The 17791-nt window shown below is 43.3% G+C and overlaps 1 long non-coding RNA gene across 2 annotated transcripts in view; it reads right to left on the bottom strand.

The window, feature by feature from the left end:
* LOC149869572 (uncharacterized) overlaps nucleotides 1–17791 on the bottom strand; it is an 87681-nt gene that overhangs the window by 8372 nt on the left and 61518 nt on the right. Inside the window, exon 4 of one of the 2 annotated variants that reach the window (XR_016441112.1) lies at nucleotides 13555–13810. The exons of the other annotated variant lie outside the window; for it this stretch is intronic. This is a non-coding gene — a long non-coding RNA (uncharacterized LOC149869572). Of the gene's footprint in view, nucleotides 1–13554; nucleotides 13811–17791 lie in introns of those variants that run through there. 2 annotated transcript variants of the gene reach the window in all.

Raw genomic sequence — 17791 nt, 5'->3', positions numbered from 1 at the left:
AGTATTTATTTCTTTGTGTAAGAGAATTTACAATTGTTGATCACGTGAGAGCTTTAATTTTTTGAAGTTCTCTCTCAGTCACCATGTAGTAGAATTGGAAACGACACAGAGAAGGGTAACCAGATTCATCAGGGTATGGAGCAATTGTCATATCCCTGATGATTCAGGAGAGACTTAAAAAGGTTAGGAATCTTTGGTCTGGAAAAGATCAGGCTGCAGGGGATATAATAGAGGTCTATAAAATCATGAAGGGTGTGGACAAAGTCAATACTAGAATTCTAGTATACTACAATGTGGTACCTGCTGAAATTAGGAGACAGGTTTTAAAGCTAACAAGAGGAAGTATTTTTAATGCAGTCCATAGTTAACTTGTGGAATGTATTGTCCTAGGAGGTGGTAGTGGCATTGCCAGGTGCAAAAAGGGCCTAGCTAAATTAATGGATGATAGATCTATTCATGCCTTTTGAACAGAATGGTTGGAGATTTTTCCTTTGGCATCTCTAAACCAGTATGGAGGATGTCAGGGAGGGTAATGCATGGATATACCCCATTGAATGCTGTCCCTCCTGCCACTATTGGAAGCAGAATATTGGACTAGCTGGACCATTGGTCTGATCCAGTATAACACTTCTTATGTTCATATGCCCTTTTTCTGGTTCCTCTTTCATAAAGGAGAGCAAGAAGAGACCATGAATCAGCATGCAGATAACATGGTGATAGTGGAACCATAGTGAACATTGCTGTATAAACTTCAGGCCAGATAGACATCCAGACAGAGAGCTTCACGTTAATGTATTAATGACTGTCAAATGCTTTGCAATCACTGAATGGAGGGCAAGAAGCAACAGAAAGGTAATCAGTAATTGATTCCTCCTGCATCTGCTTCCAATGCTGAGCACCATTGTAAGGGTCGGACACACCAGGTAAACCTTGTGTTAATATCTAATTGTTTATTTTTCAGAGCTTCAGAATAACAAGCTTATATGATCCAAGTGACTGTAATGGCCTTGAAGGCAAGTCTGTCTATAGCCCTGTGCACAATGTGCACACAGGGATGTGATACAAACCATGTGTTTTGGGGAGTTGTGGTTAGTCTCTGGGGTAACAATGAGGTGACCATTAACTCTGAGCCAAAAGAATCCTCGCTTTATTATCACTTTATCATTTTAAAAACATAAAACAAATAGCTGTCCTTTAAATAATTATCTGAAGAGTTGATTGTTCTGTGTCTTAGAAGCTTAAGCATCTGAGGTCAGTAGTGATAACTAAATTTTTTTAAATGCTAGAGATCCATGGTTATTTTTTCAAACTATAGTTGTTTAAGTTTTATTCCAAAGGACTACCAGCATATGATATGAAAAATATCTTAGATCCATGGGATGCAACATTGCAGAGCTAATATTATTTTTTTAAAGAAATGTTTTCATTATGAATTCCCAACTAGATTCATTGTTAATGAATGGAGACACTTTGTGGCAGGAGATAGACAGAAATGATGAAAAATCAAATGGGAACAATATACGTTGATGACTTTCCTTTAGTCTCTAGGGTGATTATTTCCACATTTTCTAGAAGTAGTGAGGCAAGCGTATCAGTGAATAGGTAAGGGCTTGTTCTACACTTCCTTCTCATTTCCATAAAAATACTAAGATTATTCTTTATTTAACACCCTTCTTTCAGAAGTGCATCCATTTAGCAAGGCAAGAATGAATCTATTGTGATAGACAGGCCCTGTTTTCTCTCTCTTAATGTTTCTCTGCCCTCCATTGAGGATCTCTAGTTCCAGCTCATATTTTGAATGCAAAGCTCCCCAGAGCCTTGTTTTGCTTTAAATTTACCTAAATCCAATCCTTCCAGTCCCTTCTGGGGTCAGTTTCTGTCCATTAGCTCCCTATTCAACCAACTTTTCCTTCTGATTTCTTTCAGAGCACATCTTAATGCCAGTAAACTTGTGTGTATCATCAATGGATATTTAATATAATAGATTTAATCATTTGAATAAAGGCCTCCTTCTTCCAATATTAAAATGACTCTGTGGTTTGTCCTGAGCTGTGCTGAATAGCTCTATAAAGTCCTACTCTCATGAGTGACGTGTGTCCCCAGCTGCTGGGGGGGTATGGCTGCACTGGTGGTGGCAGGAGCACAGCGGTGGTGAGCAGGGGAGCTCCTGCAGATGCCACCGGCGTTGTCAGTGGTTGGGGGGAGGCGGGGGGCAAGTGGCGAGCACTGACCGGGGTCGGTGACCACCCACAGACACTGCCGGTATACCACTTGTGGACCCGGCGGTGCACCCCCTTTTTGTAGGGGGTGCACCGCCACGCTCAGGGGGCGCACATGCACCCACATGGACCCCCTATGTGTTGCCCCTGCCTACACTGATGGTAGACTGCACGCCCTGGGCAGGGGTGTGCAGGTAGTGGATCATGGCTCTTCCTCAACTCCAGACCATACTGTCACCGCTGCAAAAACCTAGCCCAGCCCCAGCCCCAGAGCAGCCCCCTACCCAGCCAACGCTGCTTGAGCCAGTCTCCATAGAAACTCTGGCCCCGCACTGTCACAGCCTGGGGTCTCCATGGAAACTGGCCACAGCAATGTGGGCAAGGGCTGCTGGGCAATGGAGTCCAGCCACCGGCCGGATCTCTCACTTTGCACCCCCTTGAGTTAGAGGATAAGCCTGTCTTATGATTTTCAATACCCTTTCATAATTGTGGTTATAATTAGGTAGGGCAGCTCTGGATATTCTTCAAATCCATGTAGATGTTCAATTCCTTTCAGTATCTTGCCTTTGGTGACAGCATGTAGCACTGAGGGCAATGGTCTATTCTATCAGCATTATATGAGAAGGTTTTCTTTTATTGGTTTTGAGGTTCACTTTTTAATTTAATTGACCATATCGTGTCCTTGTGTTTTGAGATGGGGTTAACAGGAGCACCTAATCAGCCTTCTCTATTCAATCATTTATTTATATTCTTATAGCATGCCTGTTTTGTCTTCTTATGTAGTGAAATAATCTCCGTCTTTCCAATCTCTCCTGGTATGAGGATGTTTTCATGTATCTAATCATGGGTCATGACCTTTCCCTTTTTTCTGATCCCACTAGAGCTGTGCAACATCCTTTCTGAAATTGGGTGACCAGTAATGCACACAGTAATCGAAGCTCTCATGGAGTCAGGGACAAGGGAAGGCAATTCTGTAGAAGCACAGCTCCCCATTCCACTTACTGAGCTCTCATTATGAGTGTGGATGCACAATGCAATTACTAGGGAGTAATTTACTTTGGCTTTAACCCGTAGTACATTTTTTCCATAGTATTAAGTATACGTGCTTCGGAAGCTAGGTGTGATGCTATTACAGCACCCAGTCCCTAGGTGGTGATGGTGGGGGTGGGTGGGGAGTGATTTACGCTGAAGAAAGGTGATTTATGTTGATTTATGGAATTGACTGGGGGAACGGATACAACCTGAATAACAGTGTAACTCATATCAGTGTATGGCTTTCTAAAGGGTATTACACTACTGCAAGATGGCGCATCCTATATCCACTCCACTTTTACTACAGGGTCAAATCAATTTACTCTGGAATAAGTGTGTTCTTTGTTGGTCCCCTAAGTTTTGTCCCTTTCACTGATGTGTATGGAGGAGACAATCAGGATCCATATTGTGAACAAGATTCAAGTAACAAGATAAAAAAATGTTCTGTAGTACTGACTTAAGTTTCAGCATTTTAACAGCCCGTGTTTGACTGTTTGCTATGGCTGAATCTCAGAACAAGGCTAACAATCAAGGCTCAGTGAATATTTTGTCCATGCAACATTTTTAGAATAATGAAACAGACCTGTGATTTATTTAAAAGATGTTCTCGTTTCATAAATATTTCCATAAAAGCACAGGGAAGCTTAATTATATGGCAATTTTTCCCTGTTGTGGAGCAGCAGAATTATAACTAGCTTCACTTTCCCTGCTCAGCAGCTCTGTGATTTCTGATCATGCCTCTAATTACTTAGAAGGAGAACCTGCTCTCCTTTAAATGATTGTTAAATGATTCAGGAATCATATTTATCTGGAGCAATTGTTCCACTGATCTTCACAAAGGCCCACGAAGGGAGAAGCATCACTCATTTTGCAAATGGCAGTTCTTAAGCCTGCTGTGTTTCTTTCCCACATTAAATGTGTACCTTGTGTAATTATGTCATTGGGTCATTTTTAATTTTTCTCCAAAGAAAATCATGCTAATTACTGCTTGATTAGATGAGTAGTTAGTGAAAAGCAGAATTGCCAGTGTAGCCTGGAAGGGGTAGTAGAAAAGGATTTAGTAATTGGAGAAGCTCAGGGGAATATACAGCTTAAACTTTTCAGAATAAGACTCTGCATCCAATCAATATTTAAGCCTATTTCATGACCTTTTTTCCCAGTGATTTTCACTTGGAGCTCAGCTAACCCAAAGCCTATGGTATGACTCTTTCTATTCACTGTGTCTTTTTTGCAAAGATTGATTGGGGAATTCTCTTTATAGCTGAAAATCATTAGAACTATTTCACCTCCGAGTTTCTTTGTTGAACTACAAACAGAATTACAGATGGCTGTTCGAAACTCGTCTCTGAATATTTCTTATTGACAATACGCTGGACTCTGCTCTCCATAGTACAGGTGTAAATCTGGAGTAGTAGTACTGCAGTGGTACTGAAGGCAATTAAGTTACTTTAGTTTTCCACTGATGCAACTGAGGGCACAATTCAACTCTATACTTCAGGACTGAGCTTTATACAGCTACAAATGCCTACATACAAAAATTGCCATATTCTTTGTGTTTGCTAAATATATTTTCTCATTTTCTCATAATCTCATTTTCTCTTGAATAAGCTTTTGTTGGTGGAAGTTAGTGATTCTGATATACATTTGGTAACTCAACAAAGAGAGCGTAAAATATAATGAAGACTCCCTCTAATTTCCTTTAATTGCACGTTGAGTTACTGCCAGCATGACCCTGACAGCAGTATTGCTTCCTGAATGCATAGCCTTGATGAACAATAAATTTTTCTTTCATGACAGGTTTATTCCTTTATTGAGGAATTGTTTAAGAGCCATTTCATTGTATATAGCAAAGGTGTAATTGGACTACAGCAGGTTTATTTCTTTAATAGGTTAGGCAATAATTATATGTCACCTTTCAGTACACAGGCCTTTTATTCTTTTAAACAGGTTGATTACTTTATCAGGTAGTCATTTAACAGTGTTTGTATAAAGCAAAGTCTTTCAGAAGAGTAGAGTATACAGCTTTACTCCTCTGTCAAAGTGATGCAATCCAAAATATTTAAAATGGCAGCCCAGAAGGCTCTGCTGATGTATGAGTAGGGATAATGATGCATTCATATGTTCTTATCCTTGGGGGCCTGATCCTTCTAACATGCAAACAGGCCTTATGCACACAAGTCATAAATCACCCTGCTTCAAAGAGGCAGGATTAGATTTTATATAAATAAGTGTGTGTATATAAAATTTGATCCTGCCTCACTCTACTTCTCCATTGGGAGGATTATCAAAGGCACTTGGATTTCTCTTTAACTTTCGTCCAATGAAGCCAACAATAAAATCCCCATTGGCTTTGATAAGAACAGAGGTTGGCCAGTGCTGAAGGCTTTTGGAAATCCTATCCCATCTGACTGAAACACAATAATTCACATGTCAGTTCTGGGGAACACAGAACTGAGATTATTCCAAAGTCCATAGTGTGGGTCTATATCTGCTCTAAAGTATTCCAGGGACTGTACTAAGACACAGCAGGTTTTAGGATTAAGGAGAGGTCATCAGCTTCTTTGTGCTCTCCCACTGCACCAGGGAACTGCTGGCACTCAACAATCAATAATATGAATTAAGCCAGGTTCAGATTCACTTAAAAGTTGGAAAATGACTGCTGTTTAAAAGGAGCTAATATGATGCTTAAATTGGAATGTTATAACAATAAGGTTTTACAAAACATAATGAACTGAATTTCTCCATTAGCTACAGAGAGCCACTTTCCATTGTCTTGCATAAGTATTTCACCCATGTAAGGCAGGGGACAATTAAACTGAGTATTAATAGAACTGTTCCCCTGGATAGAAACCATGCATACAAGGGATGGTAAGCCATATTTTCTGTTGAAATAACTATACTGAAGTCAACTAAATCTTGGAGCCAATATTACCAAGATGTTCGGCCAAATTCTGTATTGGCATAACACCACTGACTTGAATGAAGATATGCAAACAGAGGCCTAAGATCTCAGGAATATTGGCACTGACTCTAGTACAACAATCAAAAATCCTTATGCAGAAACACAATCTCTAAAGTTAAGGTTGCACAATAAAGGCTCACTTTAATTCCTTTATCATTTTAGTTTAGAATATCATTTTGGTTGGAAAAATGACCAACTCCCTTTGAGAACAAAGGAAGTGTTTCTGCAACGTATGGGGAAAAATCTACTAAGCTGCCTTTGATTTGCAGGTCATTAAACACTTGTGCCAATCTAAGATTTTGACCTTTTTTTGCTAACGTTTCTTTGCTTCCAAAGCTTGTTATGATATTGCTGCTTTCTTAAACTTTGCAGGTAGTTACATCTCGGGAACTACTTATGTTTGAAGAAAATAGATTGACTAACCAAAACTGATAATGATTTTTGCTCATGGGTAGTTTTGGGTCAAAAATGACTTCAGAACTCATGAGCCCAACATAAAGCTTCTACAAACCAGAATGTTTTAATGCCTAAAGGGAACCCCACGGACAGGCAGTCTTTTGAACAGAATTGACCTGCTTCTCATCAACCACCTGGGTCTGGATGTGTGTCAGTACAAAGTCTCTTTATTACAGTTTTCATAGACTGTAGTTACCCTTAACGGGATGTGCAAAGCTGAGCCTGACCTACACTGTGCCATCATTCACCAATAGGCTTCCCTGCAAATTTACCCACCTTCATTGACTGCCAGATGAGTTGCACAGGGGGACTGTGTTGTCCTGCCTCTCTTGTCCCTGTCCAGCAAATTGCAACCATCCTCTAAAATGGGCAGAGTAAAGAAGGCAGCCTCACATACCACGCACACATTCTGCCTCATTTAGCACCTACATAGAAAAAAAGTTAATAGAGCTGCCAAACCAATTACATTAGATGAAATTAGATTAGTGAGCCAAAAAATTAAGACATCATGGCAGTCAGGCCTAAGAATGCTATGGCAAAAGGGAACATGGGACAGGCAGTTCCCAGAGAAATGAATACGCTCAGTGAGTTACCACTGCAATGAAAATATTTAAAAAAACGTCAGATGGAACTAAAACATTTTAGACATATGGTGCATTAACCAAATGTTTAAACATTTGCCTTTAGCTGCATGAATGTATAACTGATGGAATGTGCTTAGCAAGCTCCACAGATTACCTCTAACTGCACTAAGCTGCACATATTCATTTTAACACAGGCTAGTAATAAGTGCAAGGCAGTCCATGTCAAACTAATGCAATCTACTTGACGCTCTTTTACTGCTGAAACATGGGTGTCAGTCACCTGAATGGGCAAATGGGCGGACAAAAACCTGATGCTGTTTAACGCCGAAAAATGCAAGGTTGTCCACCTTGGGAAGAAAAACCTGCAGCATCCTTATAGGCTCGGCAGTGCTACGCTGGCTAGCACTATGGAAGAAAGAGACTTGGGGGGTTATCATTGACCACAAGATGAGCATGAGCCTGCAGTGCGATGCTGCAGCTAGTAAAGCAACCAAAACGCTGGCTTGCATCCATAGATGCTTCTCAAGCAAATCCCAGAACGTCATTCTCCCCTTGTACTCGGCCTTGGTGAGGCCGCAGCTGGAGTACTGCGTCCAGTTTTGGGCTCCACAATTCAAAAAGGATGTGGAGAAGCTTGAGAGAGTCCAGAGGAGAGCCATGCGCATGTTCAGAGGTCAGGAAAACAGACCTTACAACGACAGGCTGAGAGCCATGGGGCTCTTCAGCCTGGAAAAGTGCAGGTTCAGGGGTGATCTGATGGCCACCTGTAAGTTTATCAGGGGTGACCACCAGGATCTGGGGGAACTTCTGTTCACCAGAGCGCCCCAAGGGATGACGAGGTCGAATGGTTATAAACTCCTGCAAGACTGTTTGAGGCTGGACATAAGGCAGAATTTCTTTACTCTCTGAGCCCCCAAGGTCTGGAACAGCCTGCCATCAGAGGTGGTTCAAGCACCTACATTGAACACCTTCAAGAGCAAATTGGATGCTTATCTTGCTGGGATCCTATGACCCCAGCTGACTTCCTGCCCTTTGGGTGGGGGGCTGGACTCGATGATCTCCCGAGGTCCCTTCCAGCCCAAATGTCTATGAAATGAATCATGTGATTTTGTTTCTGCAGCATGATTGGGTAGCTGAAAATAGGAAAATTATACCCGATTCGGAAGGAGAATGGTGACTTTGTTATTTGGGTACTGGGCTGGCACTCAGGAGAAGTAGTTTTAATATCCCGTGTTCTACAAACATGGAAGGTGATATGCTGTGTAAATTATTTAGCCTTTTTGGGCATGTCCACCCATGCAGGCACGTGTGCTTGCAGCAGTTCAAATAGCACCGGTACAAATTTGTGCTGGAGATTTGTGCCTCAGCACATGTGCCTGAACATGTACTTTGGTATGGAGCAAATTGTGCCACTTGGGGCAAACTGACCCTGCCCAGCTCTTCCTGGATCTTCATTCAGGGGGAGCTAGAGGCTGGCGCCAGCACCTGTACTGGCCCCAGCAGCATAAAAACCTGCCCTGGTGAGCAGCTCAGGGCTACTTGCCCTCAGGAGCTTCAAAGGCTCACCAGTTGGTATCTAGGGACACTAGTCCCTTGTGCCAGCTGGACTGCTGAAGCAGCCCTACCCTAGAGTGGCCCCTGCACCCTCTACCCACTGCAGCAGTTTGGCAGTAGGGTTTGCTTCCTGGCTGTGACCTGCTGCCACCTATGACAGCATCCACCCCCTTGGACCTGCAGCCCCATGGTTGCATGCCTGCCAGGCCCAGATGGGGACCACACGGGCACCTGGGCTGTGGTACAGGCACTGTAGCAGAGCCACCTGCACCTCTGGGCCAGCTGTCAGTGGGCCATGGCTGCACAGGTGACCTTTGTGTCATGAATGTCACATGCCATCAGAGGCTGGGGCAGCATGGTGACCTCCCGCAGGTGTTGGCAGTGGGATTGTGGTGGTGACGAGCGAGGAGCTTCCACAGGTAGCCACAGTGGCATCAGCAGGGCAGGGAGAAGGGGAGTGCCGACTGCCGACTGGCAATCTCACGCAGACTCTGCTGGCAGCATCGGCGGGAGCCAGTGGCTATCAAGGACTGCCCACAGATGCCGCCGGCGGTGTCGGTGGTGAGCGGCTTGTGGGGGAGGTCGGGGGGTTTGTGAGTGGGTGTAGGGTTGGAGGGGGTGGCCTGGTTTTGTCTGAGAGCATGCTTCAGCAGGCTGGGCCAGCGCCCTGCACCATATGCAGCCCTTGGTATCAAACAGCACCACACAGCTGGGGGTCTCTGCCAGGAGCAGCCAAAAGTGCCCCAATGCCGCTGCTGCTGCAGGGAGGCTGTGCACTATGCTGGGGGGGAATCCACCCCTCCTGAGTCATCTCCCCCACCCACAGTCCACCCACACATAGTCCCCACCACCCCCATGTGCCTGCTTACCAGGGACAGAGCCTGGGTTTGAGCTGCTCCTGCTGCAGCCTTGCCCCACTCCTATTTACTCCAGCGCACTGCCTCAGGGGGTGTGAAGTTGGGGGGGCTGTGAGGTTGGGGTGGGCTGGAGCAGCAGGGCCACACAGAAGCCATAGAGACATTCTGGCCACTTGCTAGAGCATCTCCCTGGAGTACCCAGCATCCAGTTGCCTCAGGGCATGCTCCAGGAGCGTACCCTGTGCCACTTTTCCCCAGCAGGTTATTTTTTGATACTTAAGATTTCCTGGTATCCAATTTGGAGTCTGTGCTGCAAATATTCAGCATTGGGAACAATTTTTCATTCTGCGTGTGCCTCTTGTGGCGTCTCAAACTGCTTTGAGGTGCTGCAACAGGCATGTGCTCACTCGTCTGGACATGGCCTTCATGTCTCTGCTCCTCATCTATGAATCGGGGATGCTAATATTTCCTGGTTTTCACTTACTGGCTGTCTTGTCTGTTTCTGCTGGGGCTCCTCAGGGCAAGTTTTCTTGCTGTGTTATTTGTACAGGGCTTGTTACCATCATACAAATAACAGCAACAAACAGTGCACACTCAGTAGGATTTCTCTTCTGAATAATCATTCCTGATAACATCTTCAAAACCCTCTGGATTTGCATGACTTTCTAGTGGCCATCTACTCTTGAATTATAAATAGTACAACCCAAGGAATCACAACAAACTCAGCTCACTGTTGCTCTGCATGAACCAACTCTGAATTTTCTGGCTGCCCTGTACCAGAGGAATAGCCATGATATTCTTTCTGATTTTGCTTTTCTTTTTAAAGTGCCAAACTGAAGAATTGTCTGAAAAGGTAAGAAGAGTTCCTGATAATCTTTACTTTAATTAACCATGAAAGCTTAGCAGCAAAGCAACTGAGGGCTCGATAAATTGTTTGACTTAAGATGATGTATAGGGATGGTTAGAATTCCAACATCGTATCATTGCTAACATCCGACAGGTGCAAGCGGAGAAAGCAAACCCATTAGGTGGGAAGGAACAGAGAGTTGATAAGTCAAAGGGGAAAAATGTAATTGCTGTGATACAAAACAGCAAGTAAGCAAACTGACTGCAAAAAAGGAAAGGAGTTGTTGAGTTAACTTGAGGGTATAGAGTGGCAGCAGTACATGGAAACCATCTGTAGGTGCTAAGAACTGTTTGAGAAGGCCAACAAACTGTGTGACCATAATTAAGAGGCAAATGCATGGAACCATTTCTGAAATTGGGCAACATTTAAAAAGCCTTGTAATGACATCTATTCATCAGCCAGTGATGGTGGATACTGTAGCTGTTTTACCTGTTGTTGGTGCATTTTCTCTTGTGGCTGTAGAGACTGATGTTAGACTTGCAGGTCCTGCCACATTAGTGAGCGCACTCATTAGTGAGTGCAGTATCGTCAGCAAAAAGGAGCTCCCTAATGAGCATGTGCCTCACTTTTGTCTTGGCCTTTAAACATAAAAAGCCTTGTAAAAAGCCTCATAAAAAGCCTTGTAGCCAGTGATATTTCATGGCAGTTATGAATTAACTGTTTGGTTGCTCTATGATAAAAATGATGATCCCTGGTATTTCCAGCTAAGGACAGGAAGTAAAAAGCTTGCCTGCATTTTCTACGTTGCTTAACTGTGACTTGAATGTATAGGCTTCAGTAGGGCTGGTGAACAGCTGCACTGTTCCAGTGTGATTGCCAGTTTGCCAGGGATCTCTGTATCTCAGAGGGTCTACATCCCTTCAAGCCATTCAGCATTAGCTGACAGTTTCAGTGTAGGTCCTTGTTCTCCCATGAATCCAAATGAAAGTGGAATTTTCTCAGGTTGTCCAATGCTGTCAGAAACACAAGATAAGAGGTTTATTTGATTGTTAATAATTATTTTTTTACAAAGCTCAGGTTGATCTGGCCAATGCGCAAGTGCCTACAGAGGGAACAAGGCATACAAATGTTTTTCTTCCATTCAGTGCATTGCAGTGACTGAGGGAAAAGCACAGCTCCACCTAACTCTTTCCAATGTTCTCAGACACTCCTAAGTGACTCCTGAAGGCATCTGTGCTCAGCTCGTGTGTGACATCCATTGGAGGCGATTTTGTTTTACAATGTACTTCAGGGCAAGACACAAATAAAGCTTCTATTTAATGCGTACTAATACACTGGTGATTTCCACTCTGTAATCATATTTGGGCCCCATTCCCAGACACCTGTACACGTGCTTAACTTTGCATAAGAGTTATCTCATCTAAGAAAATCACTTACTGTTACAAAAGCTATACATGCTTAGATGCCTCGGGTCCTACAAATTAGGAAGTTGTGCATCAAACCAAAGGTTTCTGTTAATGTTTGAAAAACAGATTCTGGGGGATGTATATCTGCATTTGAGTCAGTCACAGTAAAAAGCTAGAGTCCTGTTCTGCAAACCCTAGGTCAGTAACATTATCTTATAGGGTTTGCTAGAATTAGGCTCCAGGTCTAGCACCAGCAGAATCAAGGGCTATGTCACACAGGATGCTTAATCTGTGCTAAATTTACTTAAAATGAAAGTGACCATGTGTTCAAGCAGTAAAATGTGCTAAATGGACGAGTATTGTAGCAAGTTACAACTTTTCAAGCAAGGAGCATCTCCAGATTGTATTCAGGAACATGTTTTCATCTACCATTTGCCTACTCCATGGGGATAATATAAGCAATTTCAAGTTCTTCAGCATCCCAGGATGCACTGCTGCAAGGGCCAGTCAGTTCATGCCACAGCACTCCTAAAAACCTTCACAGCCACGGCCAGTTAGATAAGGGACTTAGGTGGATCCAAAAGCACTGCAAGGCACTTTTATTGCAATTGCACATTTTACACAGTTTGCACAACATCAAGAGTTTTAAGTTCATTAGAGTTGCTTGTGAGATGCACCTTGTTTTCAAGTGTATTTGAAGAAACAAAGTTTACATGGTTATGAAATTTGTCTTTTGTAGGCTTCCTGTCGAGGCCCTGACTTCAGCCGCTCATAACCCCAACCCATCTCACAGCTCATGCCTCGACTTCCCCCTCTCAGCCAGCCCCCACATATTCCCGGTGAAAGACCTTAGTTCCCCCACAAATCTTCCAGCACTCTCATTCTAGCACCCCCTCAGGTCACCCCTAGCTCCTCCCACAACAAGGAGTGTTAAGCCCAACAGCTAGCATGAAAGATGTTTACTGAAATGTTTTGAAGAAGCACATTAAAGGTACAGCATGGTGAATGAAGGGCTCAAAATTGCACAGAGGTCCCCTGCACCCCGTCCCATCCAGACACGCATGGTCCAAGAAAGCAGTCAGCCAAGACTTCCCTGATAAGTTGTAGCTCTGTCTGGGATGCTTGGTCAGGAGCATTTCATCAGCCGAGACAGCATCCGAAGTGCCAGGGGTTTCTGCCAGCATGGATCTATTTGGAGCTGGCCTGGTTTCCAGGAACTCATCCCCCACTTGCCTTGCATATGTTGTAGAGGATGCAGGTGGTTGCCATGAAGTAAGTCTGTTCCTCAGCCTGAGTTTAAGGTAGACCCCCCCAGTAAGTGAAGAACTCCAAATCACCAGGGCTATGCATAGCTCATTGGACATGGGGTAACAAAGCCCAGTGTCCTGGCACTGGAGCAGGGTGCCCAGCTTGGCATGGAAGTCCATGAGCATGCCATGGGACATACTAAAGTTTTGCTGCCACTCTTGTTGTCCTGGGGTCCAAGCACGAGTTGCTCCTACCAGTCTGAGCTTACTGCTCATGATAATCATTATCCAGAGGTAAGGATGTGGCTTCGAATTCCAGACCCATAGCTCCCCAGCTTGTGTGGTGTTGCATTGTACTTCTTCCAAATGGGCCAGCTCGATGCCCAAGCTCGATGCCCATGGCAGCATCACAATCCTCAAAGTAGAGCCTTACCACAGCCAGTGGTTCACACTGCCAAAGTGGGGTGTGCATGTTCATTAGAGTGCTTGGTTTTGCTACTCATCTGCTGGAAGCCCCTGGAGATCTGATCCTAGCTGGAATGGTAGGTCAATGAGGGATTGGCGAGCTTATGCCAGGCCAAGCAGGGGCTGGAATTCACATCCTCAGTGATACGGTTGGCCAACTGGTGTTGTCCTCTGTGCTTGTCTGTCAGAAAATTGGGAAAAAGCCACACCAAACTTTATCATGCACCTGCTCAGAACAAGTTCTACCTTTAATACCACACAACATTCAACAGATTGAATGTTGCTAAGTATTCTGTGTGACAAGGCCCCAGGAAGCAGACTTATTGGGTGATGATGTTGTAGGAATACGTTCGTAGTAATAATGGACTATACAGCATATGCGCTGCCACTTGACCAGAATTAATACGAAAGAGGATAATAATTACCCTATTCAAGATTAAATAAATGTGCTATCAAAGCCATGTATCACAGTAGTTAAAACAGTGCCGTTTTCAGTAGTAGAGGGACAGAGCTATCTGTGCGGTATAGAGAAAAAGCTATTCTAGCTGATTGTTGTCTTTCACAAACTGTACTTTAGAGTCAGCAGACTAGAAGGCCAATCTATGAAAAGAATGACTTTTTTTTTGAAGGTGATAAATTGAAGTGGGTGCCTGACATGTCAAAGGGGAACACTTTAAAATAAGTTGTGGCTATCAGCCCATCCTATTCTGCTCTCACACAAACCTGCGCAGATGTATTTGTGCCTTCTCACTTGGAAAATACTTTCTAACATCCCTACTTTTGGGATTGACTGGCAAAAATCCAAAGTCTTGGTTATATCATATTTCTGTCTGCATGCCTTGGTGTTCACAGTTAAACTAATCACAGCAACCAGAGGCAGTTAAGTACCTTAGGGTTTGAATAACTACTGCATGGAAGAATATTACTGGAGATAAATTTCTCTCTTCCCTCTAAAACCTACACAGATAGGTTAGGACCAAGAAGCTCTATTTCTTCCTATGAGACCATGTGGATGGTATAGAGGACTGCAATCTATTCCTTTTCTTGTTCAAGGCAGATCTGAGGCAACTAGGCAAGCCATTAGTGCAATAGGTTATGGTATTTACTGGGTACATGTGGCTGTCAAGGAACATGATTTTAAATCGGAATTTGGAAGATGAGTACTGGCTTGGTTTTAGATGTGGGCCTTACTACACTAATCTATCTCTGGGTCAGATACAGATTGGCACATAAGGCACTTAAACAGGGTTTAGGCAGAATTTAGCCATCCAAGTTGCAAAAAACAGTCCAGACTACTCACAATCTTGTGGTCAAAATCTTGCTAGGTACCTTCTTTTTGAATTGCAAACATCCCTAGACATCTAAACTTGGCTTCTGTGCCTGCTCCAAAGCACCCTGGTATAGTCAGGAAGGTGCCTAGCTCTCTACTTACGTCTTGTCTCAATTATTTGAAGCAGAGTTTAAGTCCCTGATCTTGTAGGTATGCTCTGAACATGTCTGACCAACATCAACAACATTGATTTCAGTAGGAAAAGCAGCAGCCATTGTCCTTTTCACTGCATAATTCAGGGAGTGGAAGCCAGGTTTTACATGGTAGCCTGGTGGTTAGTACTTCTTCCTGGATGTGGGAAACCTATGCTTTCAGAATAGTGATAAACTTGTGGGCACAGTGTGACCTGTGCTAACTCTGTTACACAAACTGCAGAAGGCTGTGCTCCTCAATAACCACCCTCTTATGGAGCCCTTTGAGAAGTCTTTCACCTCTGCGTGAACATCATTGTCCTACAGTACATATTCCATCTTATTTGCGTACACTATGGCTAGGGACAGCCATTACACATAAACAGGTTTAAGTAATCAGAAACTGGTTTAAACCAGTAACAGAACATAAGTTCAGTGCACGTAAACCAGTTTCAGAATGACTAAAACTGGTTTAAGATAAACCAGGTTGAATGTAGTGTCAGACTTAACTGATTTGGGTCAAATCCAGAGTGCCAGCTGGTTTCTGTCAACACTCCTGCCCCTTAAGCAGTGAGGAGGAAAAATCCTGGGATGGTGAAGGCAGGGTCAGAGTTTATACTCCTCCCTAATCAGAGCATCCTGCTGGGGCCTGGCCATGCCACGCTCCCCCAGCTCAGCACTGTAGAAGGGAGGGAGGGCTGCTCTAGTGCCCACCAGCTTCTAGCCTGAGTCCAGAGGGAATGTCTGTACAGTTGCAAACTGGTTAGACTAACCTGCAAAGATTGAATCAATTCAGGCTCAGGCTTTTTCAATGTTTGCCCCTAGCATATGTCTTTAAGAGCCTTGTTATTCTCCAATATGAATTTAAGCTCATCCAATTAAAACACTGGAATTTTGTATAGTAGAAAGGCTGGTGTGTTTTTTCCTTGAAGAAAATTTAAAATGCTGCTACCATTATTGATGAACCACATGGAGTTGGCTAGAACAGAATCTGAGTGCATGGAATAGGGACCAATTCAAGAATTGTCAAGAGCTGTGCTTTTGAGCAGGAACTGCCAGGGGTCGTACTAGACACAAATAAAGCCAGACTTGGCCCCAGAGAATGTAGTCTAGAAAGTTAAAAGATCTTGGAATTGCTGGTGATGGTGAACAGCCCAGGAGTTTTCTCTTCCACACCTATTCCATTCTCATTAGTCCCTTTATGGCAGGTTGAAAAGTTAACAGTGAACAGGTATAATGGCATTGCCAGTTTGCTGTAGCAGACTTGCTCTGGAATTGAGTGCATCAGCATACACATTTCTCTTCTCTCTTATTGTTACTATGATAGGCCTATTCTTATTGTTTGGATGTACCCCTTATTAAAAATACAATGCATTTTGAATAGTTTAGAACAGAGGTCAGCAATGCAACATTTTTCTGGAGATGGGCCAGAATGACACAGCTTGGGCTCAAGGTGAACTTGTGCTGGGACCCAGTCATTATCTCCACCACTTCTTCCCACCGCTGCTTCTCTGCTGCCCAGCTGCAGCATGGCATAGGCAAAGCCTCCCATTGTTGAAACTCCCTGCCACTAAAGCTCCTGCTCTGCAGGCTAGATCAAATGGCTCCACAAGACAGATTCAGCCTGTGGCCATAGGCTACCACTCCCTGATTTAGCAAGCAGAAGGTAAGAGTTCTGGTCCCCCTTCTGAAACTAAGTCATTGCTGACCTAGAAACAGCTAATTTAGACCAAAATGTTCTAAAAACAAGCACCTAGGTAACTGGACTGACCCAAATCAGAGATGAGAGGGATTAGGTTTAAAGGTGTCAGTCTTTTGAAAACCAAAGCCCTTTTATTACAAAAATATCCTTCTACAAGCCAAACTAGGGTATAAAAAAAATATTGCCAAAAAACCCAGTAGCAATACACATTTTGAAATACTTGTTAAAGGAATAGATCTCCTTAGAACATCCATTTTTGTAGAGGGTCTGGTTAAACAATGTAAAGGGTCGCTGGAGATGGCTCTTATTCATATTAAAACACCTCACACTGAATTGTACACTGAGGTTTTTGGGAACTTGAGGTTTTTTCACATGAAGGCCTTGGTATGCATAAGCTAGTGCTTCTTTTGTTATGCTGATGGTCAGGGATTCCTGAGTCTCTTTTAAACTTGTTTTAAAAGATAAAAAGAAAAAAAAAACACTCTAAGTAAACATTTGTTAAGAGGGTTAGACACAAAAAAGCAAACTTTGCTGTCGCAGCAGCCTGCTTTATTTAGTGTAATTTAGCTAGTCATCATCTGTTTTTGGAGCTATCTTGTCAGCTATGTATTGTTTCCCTTCTGCAGAAGGGAATCAGACTGACTTGTGACACTGATTCCCCTAAGAAACCAGAATTCTTAAATTTCAGAACCAAGCCTCAATGGATTATCTTTTCCACCTCCTATATCAGACCTGGAGTTCACCTTCTTATCCAGATCCATAATAAATGATCCCATGCTCATCTCCATTTACAGTTAGTGAACAGATTTTCTACTTGAGTGCCATAGGCAGCAAATGTGTGATTTCTAGTACCATCCTGATCCATATGACATTATTTCATTCCCACTTCTATCTGCCACAGATTTTTAATGATCTATTCCCATCCTATATCACAACTGACATGATTTTTCCATTCTTATCCTGATCACTGACTTCGCCCCTAGGTAGTAGCTACCTGGA

Source organism: Crocodylus siamensis, chromosome 3 (genome assembly GCF_052110815.1).
Source record: "Crocodylus siamensis isolate JL-2025a chromosome 3, ASM5211081v1, whole genome shotgun sequence".
NCBI lineage: Eukaryota > Metazoa > Chordata > Crocodylia > Crocodylidae > Crocodylus > Crocodylus siamensis.
Note: the sequence above shows the minus strand (reverse complement) of the source record. Positions and strands in the feature narration are given on the sequence as shown.